Source organism: Cornus florida, unplaced genomic scaffold (assembly GCF_030987335.1).
Source record: "Cornus florida cultivar Cherokee Brave unplaced genomic scaffold, ASM3098733v1 CherokeeBrave_3.0.0_Hap2_Chr11, whole genome shotgun sequence".
Classification (NCBI taxonomy): Eukaryota; Viridiplantae; Streptophyta; class Magnoliopsida; order Cornales; family Cornaceae; genus Cornus; species Cornus florida.
The window spans coordinates 46,087,420-46,098,947 of NW_026775581.1; positions in this window are offsets into that span (position 1 = coordinate 46,087,420).

Here is an 11,528-nt window from a genome sequence, read left to right on the forward strand (position 1 = left end):
TGGCCCTTGGTTCCTTTAAGGAGATAAATAGATTATTTTGAGCTTGATATTACCACATAGGTAGGTAACTGAAAACATAATATTTTATTGCGTAGAAATTAAGGGTCATCCATCTCACTGGTGATGGTGACTTTATTAGAAAATGAAACAACATGTGAAATGATGAACTGAGATGCCCCTAGTCTTTATTTTAAATGACTTGATAAGGTTAATTCCAGCTTTGAGACAACTGTTAGTCGGTATACTTATTTGAGTCCTCCTCACTATATGTCCTATTGCTTTGGTTGAAGAATGATCTCTTATAACTGGTATCATTTTCATCCCTGGTGAGAGGTGCTGACCTCTTCTTGTCCTCTCCTTTCTTTCCCTTCCGTGCATTCAACGCGTCTTCAGTGTTCATGTGTTTCTGCGCTCTGATCAACAACTCTGCCATGCTGGTGGGAGGTGCTTTGGATAAGGCGAACAAGAATCTGGAGGTTTGGAGTCCTCCTATGAAAGCAATCAAAGCCACCTTGTCATCCACATCTTCTGCCTGCAACATCTCTGTGTTGAATCGGGTGATGTATTCCCGAATCGACTCGCCATTCTATTGCTTCATGGTAAGCAGGTAGGTGGCCGGCCTCCTATGCCTCTGACCTATAATGAAATGGCTCACAAATTGCTTGCTTAGTTCTTCGAAGGTGTTGATGGTTCCTAGCTTTAGCTTATTGAACCAAACTCTTGCCGATCCCTTAAGTGTAGTGGGAAAAGCTCGGCACATGATTGCATCTGGCACGGCATGCAAATGCATAAAAGCTTGAAAAGTTTCCAGGTGATCGAGGGGATCTTTAATCCCATCGAAGCTTTCGAACGAGGGCATCCTGAACTTGCTAGGCAATGGACATTTCATAACAGCGGGGCTGAATGGCAAATTGGTCCTTTGTACAAGGTCATCTATGGCAGTAGGACCTTTCCCTTTCATAGCCTGCTTTACATCTTCCATTTTCCCCTTGAGATCCTCGATTTGCAGGTCAAAATATGTAACTTTCTTTGTCTTTTCCTTAAGACAGAAAGATGTGCCTTTATGAGGTCGGGAACTCCATGGGAGAGATGGGTGGACCACCTCTCTATGTCGGTTTCCCACTTGGCTTTGTTCCACTTCGGTTTCATTTTGGGGAGGATGATTATCTTGCTCTTCAAGATTCCCATTACCTCTGTTTGGATTTGAGAGATCTTGTCGTGGCAAGTTTTGTTGAACCGGTGGAACAAGATGTTGCAGAAATGCTGTATTTTGCTAGATCAACTGGTCCATACCCTGACTCAGAGTTTGGATCTACAATTCCAACACTACAAGCCGTGTCTAGTCGTTTGGGATGTCTAGGTTTTCACCCGACTCTACCCTTTGACCAGATCCCTGCCACGGTGTTCCTTCGGTAACTATACCGGACCGCAAACGTATATACCTAACTGAGTAATTAATTGATTCAAGGGAATCGTCATTCCCACAGACGGCGCCAACTGTTAAGGGTGAAATTCATGCGGTCTGATACGACATCGTTTTCCTGCGAGGAAGAAAGGAGAAGATCGATGAACCTTGACAGCACCAGTGTGGTGCCTGCCAAGAGCTCTCCGACGATCAAGTTAGTTACTGAAGATCTAAAAAAAAGGCAGGGATTTAATAATAGTTTTTTCGTCGTACCTTATTCCCGAGTCGTCTTCCTATTTATCGTCACTTCCCTTATTCTTGATAAGGGAATATCATAATCCTTATCCTATAGAACTTATCCCATGGAAATCTTACCCTTGATAAGATTTGTCATTATCCCATGGAATTTATCCAATGGAAATCGTTATCCTTGATAACGAAATATTATCTTTCGAAAGTAGAAGAGATTTGACATCTGGTCAACACTTAGTTGCCTCTATCGTTAGGTCAAGATAGGTTAGTTTATTTTTCCCTATCAGTACTTATTCATCTTTTTAAAGTGGAAGGTTGAGCATTTAAGTCATCATAAAAGTAAGTATGTGTGTCATTTTCTGGAGTAAAATAAAAAATAAAAAAATATGACTCGTCAAAAAAGGGCCAACTGAAGCCTTAAGCAACTTAGGCTATCGTGCCCTAACCAATAGAAGGCCCTAAAGTTTTTTATTTTATTTCTTTATATTATTATAATCTAACTAATAGTATAAGCTTCCATACCCTAACTAATGGCAGACCTCCTATTTTGAGATGAGATGTGTGTGCCGCTTGTAGGCTGTAAACGAGCCGAGTTGAGCCAAGTAATGGTATGCTCGAGTTTGGCTCGGTTAGGTATTAGGCTACTCAAGCTTGACTCGAGCCTAAAAAATTTAGTTCGAGCTCAGCTCGGCTATGTTTGACGAGGTTCAAGCCGGGAGCTCGATAGCTCGTGGGCGACAATACACAATGACTCCAACTATAATCGGACCTAGACACATGCTAGGAGAGAATCCCAACAGCCCGCAAGACCCATAGCGCAACTCTCAATGCCAGAAATTGGCATAATGATGATGACCGGCAAGGAATCACCTTGGTCACCGAAAAATGCAGAGACATCGAGAGAGGGAGCAGATAGCGAGAGATAGAACGGTCGAAAAAAAGAGGCCCGATGGTGGCACAAGTGGAGGTTGGTGTGTATATATATATATATATATATATATAAAGAGAGAAAGAGAAGAAGAAAGATGAGGGTTAAGTGGTGATGGACGAAGGCAGTGAAGCCAGTAAAAATAGAAAAACTCATATTGAGTTTAGGATTAATCAGACTTGAACTTCAACTTCTACCACATCAACGTGACTAATCCTAAGATAAAGGCTACCGCCCCATCAAGATATATAACTGACTAAAAGGGGCATGCCCTCTTTGTCCTTGTAATTTATTTATTTTTATTTTGTCCTTCTACATTTGTTTATACTAACTTCAACATATTTATTTTTTTGTCACCAAAATCTCTTTTATTTTATTTGTCACAATACAGGTTTTGACACATCATCACTCATGGTGGGTCTTACAAGGAGTTATGAGTGTTGTCACAGTTGCAACAATATAATTTTTAATTTTTTTACTAAAAGTCCTAGGATGTCCATATGCCATAAAATTATAAAGGGTAAAGTGTGAAAAAAAAAAAAAAAAAAAAAAGACTTTGTCATAAACAAAATGTACAAAAACTTTCTTAGTGTTCAAAAAAACCCCATACATTTTTCAAATTGAGTAAATAAGGACACTTTTTAAATTTTAAATCTGAAATACCTAAAATATCCTTAAAACAAATTTTTTTTAAAAAAACACTTATATATAAAAATTTAATAAGGATATTTTGGAGTTTATATATATATATATATATATATATATATATATAATTGGTCTAAATTGATTATCATGGAGCAACTTATTAAAAAAATTTAAATCACAGGTATTTACATATGCCATTTTTTTTTTATTTTATTTTTTACCATGTGCCATTTACATTAAGAACCAAAAAGTCGATCCCAATGTATTGTCCAATATATATATATATATATATATATATATATATATATATATATATATATATATATATACAGAAATGCATTGTAAAACTGATCTGTAGCTTTTTCAATAAACATATCACGTTGTACAACTATATCCACTATGTTATAATTTATATTCAACTTAATCCAAACAAAAATATAATATGAAATTTTTTTTCTTCTAAATAGTTTATCTATAGATTTGAAAATGCTTGGAGAGAATCATGGGAAGAATCCATGTTAAAACTATATATATATATATATATATATATATATATATATATATATATTCGCTCTTGAATGTCAAACCCTACCATGGCACACCCACTAGCCAAACCATCGGATTACAGATACCACTGTAATTAAATAATTAGGATCCGAATCTGCTCCAGTGTGCCTCTCACTGAAGCAGATTCAGTGCACATCCAAGGGCTGAGGTGAAACCACCTTAGCCCATTTGCCACGTCACCACCCAGTCAGCATTTACCCAAAAAAATTACCGATATACTATTTTCATTTACCAAATGTACGAATACCCCATACACTTATACTAATACACCATACACTTATACATTATACAGCCTCAGAATACATAATTTACAATTACATTTAATATTTTTATGTTAAAAATTACCTTCAACTTTACCTTTAGGGGTAAAATTACAGAACCCTAATCTCTCTCCTCTGTTTGTCATCTTCCTCGCATCCTGTGAAGCCGAATTCCACTGTTCTTCTTCCTTCCAACTCCTGTAGTTGGTCGGTTGGTCAATTTTACATCAACCTTCGCAATAGCACGAATTATTGTAAAATAGGGCTATTGGTCGGGTAAGTCGAACCACTAGGACTGCGCTAGTCTATGGCAACCTAAGCGTCTAGAATCGTTTTAGAATGATAAGGGGGAATAGGGTGTTTGCTTGGTTTGTCACTAAAGCTAGGAATGTAAAGATGCATAAAACAAGAATGCAAGAAATGAAAAGGAATGAGATCTATGTAGAGAGACTAAGGAGATGAATTCACACTACACCCTAAGTACATGCTAGATTAAGTCGAAATTGGGGATGGACAATATATGCAATGGTCAAGAAATACATGACAACACTTAGTTACCATATATTTGTTAAGAGATCCATTAAATTGGCACAAGAATGATCCTTCAAAAGCTAACACATTGAACTACCTAAACTAGGATGTAGAGTCAAATATATTATCTTAAGCTAAAGACCATCAAGCATTCAAGCAAATGACAAAGCACATGAAGTAGGAAACTAGCATAACCCATCAAAGGAAGTTCCTAAGCAATGGACTATCCATTTTTCTATCAACATGCCTTGAAAACATTTCATAGTTTTCTCCCCATTGTCACCATGAGAATACAAGCAATAAGATTAATGTAAGAATCATCAAGTCAAGCTAAATAACTTACATCAATCATTTAAACATAATAGAGTTCATTACAAGAAGTAATATGCTCTAAACTATGAAAAGACCAAAATCTATACATTAAAATCCCCAAAATGGAACCTAATCTAGAACATGAACAACAAGGGGAGGCTTCATCACCTCCCTAGATTGAGTTTAGTTACCCATTGATACACTAGAGGAAGGAGGAAGCTTGAAGAAAGACTCCATTTTCGTGCTCCTTCCTTTGCTTCAAGAACACACCTTTTTTTGCTCTCTTCTCTCTCCTCTATCTTGTAAAAATGTAGGATCATCCATTTGTGTGGCCTCCCTTCTCTTCTCTTTTATAGATAAGGCCTCTCTCTCTCCCCCAAAAGACATCCTCAACCACCTCATCAATAGGGAAATCCAAAGTTGGTAAATGTAGAGTGCAAGTGGCTGCAATGGGCTATTCCCGAACAACAATCTGCCCAAAATTTGAGCACTCGAAGCAAGGCCTCGAGCACTCGAATTTAGTGTAAAAAGCTTCATGCTTCACTTGCTCCGCCCAGACCTACTTTGGTTAAATAGCCATAACTTTGCGCTCTGAACTCTGAATGACAAAACGTTTGAAGATTTGGAGAGATAATTCAGAGCTTTAAATACTTCATGTTTTGGTGGAGATCCAATTCTCAAGGATGATTGGTCGAAAATGAAGATCAAGGAAGAATTTCATTGTTGCTAGGCAGTTCTGCGCACCTCTGGTAACAAGGTCATAACTCTTTGCTCCAAGCTCCGAATGACAAACCATTTGTAGATTTAGAAAGCTAATTCAGAGATCTAAATCTTTCATGTTATGATAGAAGTCCAGTTCTTGAGTTTGCTAGGTCGAAAATGGCGACAAAAGTCAGGTTCCACTGCTGCCAAGCTTCAGCATTGTGCCTTTGCATTCAAAATTTCAACAAAACATCATTCTTGCTTCTTTTAAGCCAATGAACCTGAAAATAAACAAAAATGCACAAATGAAGATAATCTACATAAAATATACAAATAAAGAACTTAACTAATGCAATTTAGGGCGCTTGAATATACAATATTCAACGTTTATCACACCCCCAAACTTACATTTTACTAGTCCCTTAGCAAAACCAGAATGAAAAACTTGATGGAATGAAAAACATGGGAATGCTAAAACAAAAATATCAACCATGGCAAAAATAAATATATACATAGCTCAAATACAACTTGAAACAGAAAAAGAGCTGGAGATGGGGTCATTGGGAAGACTACCTTGCATATATGAAGCATTGATACTAAACACATTTCAACATGCATGTATCAACATCATAGTCCATATAAATAACTCAATTGTCATCTCTTAAATGGAAATCAACTCTAACTTCAGTGAAAGTGGATTGGATTCTCAACATGCGGCTTTTACTTTCTTTTCCAATTTCCAAGCACAAGTTTTCAAATCATTGAATTCCCCTTTAAATGAGGTCCCTAAGGCATGATTTTATTTACAAGACAACTTTTGTTGCTTGTTGACAATTTATTGTAACTCATAAGCGAAACATAGAATGGTTGTGCAATGCTGAAGTCCCTTAAGCTTTCTAACCAACTTATGTAGCAAGCGTTAGGCCAACAGCTCCCAAACCAGATGGCTTTAGGTTGTTAAGTATAGAGACACTCCAAAGGGCTTAATAGCTCAAGTTGGAAAGGCTACGAACTCCAGCAAACCATGCTTATTACAAGATTTTTTTTAAATGACCGTGCAATGTTTAAGTCCTTTAAGCTTTCTAGCCAACCCCTGTAGCAAGCGTTAGGCCAACAACTCCCAAACCAGACGGCTTTAGGGTGCTAAGTGTAGAAACATTCCTAGGGCTTAATAGCTTGAGTTGAAAAGGCTACGAACGTCAACTGGTCATTATTTTCTTTCTTTCTCTTTTTTTTGTTTTTTTTTTATTTTTATTTTTTTATAGACAACTTAAATCATGCCAAAGATATTCATCTATTAGGTTCATCAAATTAGATTAACTAGGCCAAGGTCAAGGTCGATTAAGTTGCATGCCTCACAGTTAAGTTTCCAATGTGCATCTGTGCATTGTGAAGCTTAAAAGAGTGTCAAATCCAACGAGAATTTAATTGAGACATTTATACAGACTAATTTGAATCTACATGATCATTTCAATTCAAATTTTCTTTATTTTCAAAAATTTCAATTGCTTCTATACACAAGGTATTAAACATATGTTTCATCTCCGACAAGTGTCAAGTTATACTATCATTGCTTAACAAAAATGTGAAACCAAAAATGTCCTATTGCACCCCCAAACTTGAATGTCACATTGTCCTCAATGTGTGAAGACAAGTGAAACAAAATAAGAGCAAAGAAGGTAAAAGAACAATATTACCAAGTGGAGTGACGAATGCAAAAATATCCATCGATGTGAATGCGCAAACGCATCCCCCAAACTTGGACAGGAAGACCTATCGAAACAGAACTAATGTACACAGGTAAAAGCATAGGTCTCATAAGAAAAACCAAAATAGAAATAAAAATACTAACCTGAATTTTAGTGCAAGATAAAAATCTAAATTTTTTTTTTTTTTTTTAATTTAGTATAGTTATTATTGTTATTATTATTTTATTTATTTATTTATTTATTTTATTATTTTTTCATAATAATATTATATATATATATATATATATAAAAAGTATTATGTATTTTTTTTTTTTTTTTTTTTTTTTTTTTTGAACTTACATGCCAAAGGTGGGGGGGTGGTGCATGCTTGCATGCAAGGTGGGGTGAGATGAGGGTGGTTGGGTGGAGGGGTTGCCGAGAGGTGGGGTGGGTGTTGGAGTAGGTTGGTTAAGATGAGGGTGAGAGGTGGTTGCATGGTGGAGAGGTGGAGGTTTGGGAGGTTAAAGGTGGTTGAGGGTGAATGGTGGTGGGTTTGTGGGTTGATAAGAGTTGGGTGGTTTGTTTTTGGTTGTGAGGTGGAGAGATGCCGGGAGCTAAGTTGTGGTGTGTAGTGGTATGTTTGTGGTTGATGTTGCATGCTTGAAAGGGTGGCATGGTTTGGTGAGGGGAGTTGGGGTGGGGTTGGTTTGGTGCATGGTGTAGATGGTTGGGTGGTGAGGAAGGTGCTGAGAGAGAAATGGTTAGGTTGCTTGGTGAAAACCGAGAGGTGGGCATGCATGAGGTTGAGTGGGTGTTGGGGTGATAGAGTCATGATGTTGGAAGGTTGGGGTTGAGGGAAATGAGGGAGGTAGAGTGGGAATGCCGAGAGTGAGAAGGTGAGGGTTGGGGTGGGTTGATGGAGGTGAGGGGTGGTGGTGGGTGTAGTTGCTGAGATAGAGAAGGTGAGGTCTGGGTTGGGTGTCGAGCATGCTCGAGCACTCGAAATGCCTTCTTCGAGTGCTCGAGAAACCGGCAGAGAGTGAGGGATGGATGCAGGGGATGGTCGAGCACTCCAAAGGGGCAGGCATGGTTGGTTGCATGGGTAACTTGGGTTGAGAGAGAGAGAAAGTTGGTTGAAGGTGAGGGTTGAGCAAGCTCGAGCAGGTGGGTTTGTGAATGCATGGGGTGGGTTGGTTTGCATGGAGAGGGGTTGCAGAGATGGTTGTTCTTGAGGAGTTGAGGTGGGTTTAAGATGAGGTTGGTTTAGAGGTGGAAGGAAGTCGAGATAAGAAGTTGGAGTGGTGAGGTTGGATGGTTGTGGGTTTGGGTAGAGAGAGAAAATTGGTTGCATGGTGAGAAGGTTGGTTTAATGGTGTGAGCTTGCATGGGGTTGGTTGGGTGGTGAGTGTTGGGTGTGTTGCCGAGAGAGATAGAGTGTTGGAGAGGGGTTGGTTGCAGGAGGCATGGTTTATGGTTTATAGTTTGCATGGTTGGCAGAGATGGATGGGTGAGATGGTTGTGAGGTTGAGAGATGATAGAGAGGGGTGTTGATGGGTTCGGGTGAGGTGGTGAGTGGTGGTAGGCATGGGGAGTGAGAGGGATGCATGGAGTGGGTTGTTTGGTTGGAGCCGAGATAGAGTGATGCATGAGGTGAGAGAAGGTGATTGCTGGGATGTTGGTTGTTGGAGTTGGGTTTCTTGGTTGAGAAAAGTGGTCGAGCACTCTAAGCATGGAAGTAGAGTGCTCGAATTGGGACCAGTAGCCTCAGCAGCTTTGGGGTTCAAAATTCAAGCAAGGTCGAGCACTTCAAATTGGAGTTTAGATTGCTCGAAATGAAGCCAGAGAGTTTGGGTTTGCTGGGATGTGGCTGCGAGCACTCCAAAGGAACTTGAGAGGGCTCGAAAATGAGGCAGTGGCTGCAAATGAAGGGCTGAAATTGGAGGGCATCAGCGAGTACTTGAAGCTTGGTAGTAGAGTGCTCTAAATTGGATCAGTAGGCTCGAAAATGAATTCATTGCAATGGAATGTGTAATGTGAGCAACATGGAAATGGAAGCTGTTTAAAATGGAGTCCATGCATGGAAAGTCGGTGGCTTGGAGATGAAAGAATGCATGCAATCTAAATACATTATCAGTGGTTACTGTTGCATGCATTGGATGCAATTTGATTTATGTGCAACATCATTCCATGCATTTGCATTTATAATCTCATTCTATGGGAGATAGTGAGCACTATTGCATGCATTTTCATGCATTTTGATGGATTTGCAACATCATTCCAGGAATTTTTGCAAGTTGGCGACTTGGACACAAAAAAACTTTGCATGTCATTCCCATGCAATGGAAGAATTTCTGGAAATTTTCAAATTGTGTCTCATAATGTTTGAATGAACTGAAGAAAATTTTCAAATTGCATCATCTTTGGAAAATTTCCAGATTTTGAATGAATTTGAAAATTTTGGAACTTTTGAACATCTCTTCAATACAACATCACACAATTCATGGAAGATTTTTAAAACTTGCAATGTCAATCCAATGCATGGATTAATTTTTGAAAATTCTTCAAACTTTGCAATTTTGCGCCAATGCTTGGATGAATTTAGAAAAAATTTTAAACTTGGCAACTTTTCTCTAATGCTTGGATAATTTTGCAAACTTGTCAACCTCATTCCAATGCATGGGAAATTTTGAGAAAATTTTCAACTTGTTGCAAGAATTGTGCAACAATCACTCCAATGCATGAAAAATTTTCAAACTTTGCAACAATTTGGGAAAATTTTCAAACCTTTCCACATCACTTCAAGCTTTTGCAACCTTACACAATTCATTGAAAATTTTTGAGAAAATTTTTAAGAATGCAATAAAAATGAGAGTTTATGCACATGAGTAGCATTCCAAAGCCAATGAAATTGCTTGAAGGTAATAGAAACTTCCGGGAATGGAAATTAGAATTGAGAAGGTTTAAGAAGCCATGCTAAAATTGTGGAACACAATTAAACTTTTGGCTTTTCTAAACCGTTTTCCAGAAAATTTCAAGGCACGAGCAATTGAAAAGATAGGGAAGCCTTGAAGTAGAAAGAATTGCTCCCTATGGGTGCTAAATTTAACGTCGATAGCTAAACGCACCGAGATCAAGTTGGTCCTCCTTACCCTATACCATGTCTCTCTAGAGAGTCATATTTCCCCAGATAGGATAATTCTTTTAAAAGCGGAGGAAGACTTTGAAAACAAAAGTAGAAAAGAGGTAACGGAAAGACCTCAACCCACTCTTCATCCTCAATGAAGAACTTTGGATTATGGGGCTTATTTGGATTATAGGAAGAGGAAGTAGGTGAGGGTGCACCTAGCAAAGGCTTTTGAAGGATCATATTGAGCACGGGAATGCTCGACAACTTATCCTTCAAAATTTCAACATCCTCCTCACACTTATCCGGCGGTTCGAGCTCAACAACTTGAGACAACTCAAGTGAGGGAATGGGATGAGATGCAAGCTCCCAAGAGAGTGATACATTTGATGTTGCCCAAAGAAGAGAGTGAATAGGTGGAGGAATATCAAGCAAAGAATTCACCTCCCAAATGGAATTGGCAACATCAAAATCCGCATAATTAAAATGAGCTAAGCATGTTTTTAGAGGATCCTCCATTAAAAGAGGTGTTACCATATATTTGTTAAGAGATCCATTAAATTGGCACAAGAATGATCCTTCAAAAGCTAACACATTGAACTACCTAAACTAGGATGTAGAGTCAAATATATTATCTTAAGCTAAAGACCATCAAGCATTCAAGCAAACGACAAAGCACATGAAGTAGGAAACTAGCATAACCCATCAAAGGAAGTTCCTAAGCAATAGACTATCCATTTTTCTATCAACATGCCTTGAAAACATTTCATAGTTTTCTCACCATTGTCACCATGAGAATACAAGCAATAAGATTAATGTAAGAATCATCAAGTCAAGCTAAATAACTTACATCAATCATTTAAACATAATAGAGTTCATTACAAGAAGTAATATGCTCTAAACTATGAAAAGACCAAAATCTATACATCAAAATCCCCAAAATAGAACCTAATCTAGAACATGAACAACAAGGGGAGGCTTCATCACCTCCCTAGATAGAGTTTAGTTACCCATTGATGCACTAGAGGAAGGAGGAAGCTTGAAGAAAGACTCCATTTTCGTGCTCCTTCCTTTGCTTCAAGAACACACCTTTTTTTGCTCTCTTCTCTCTCCT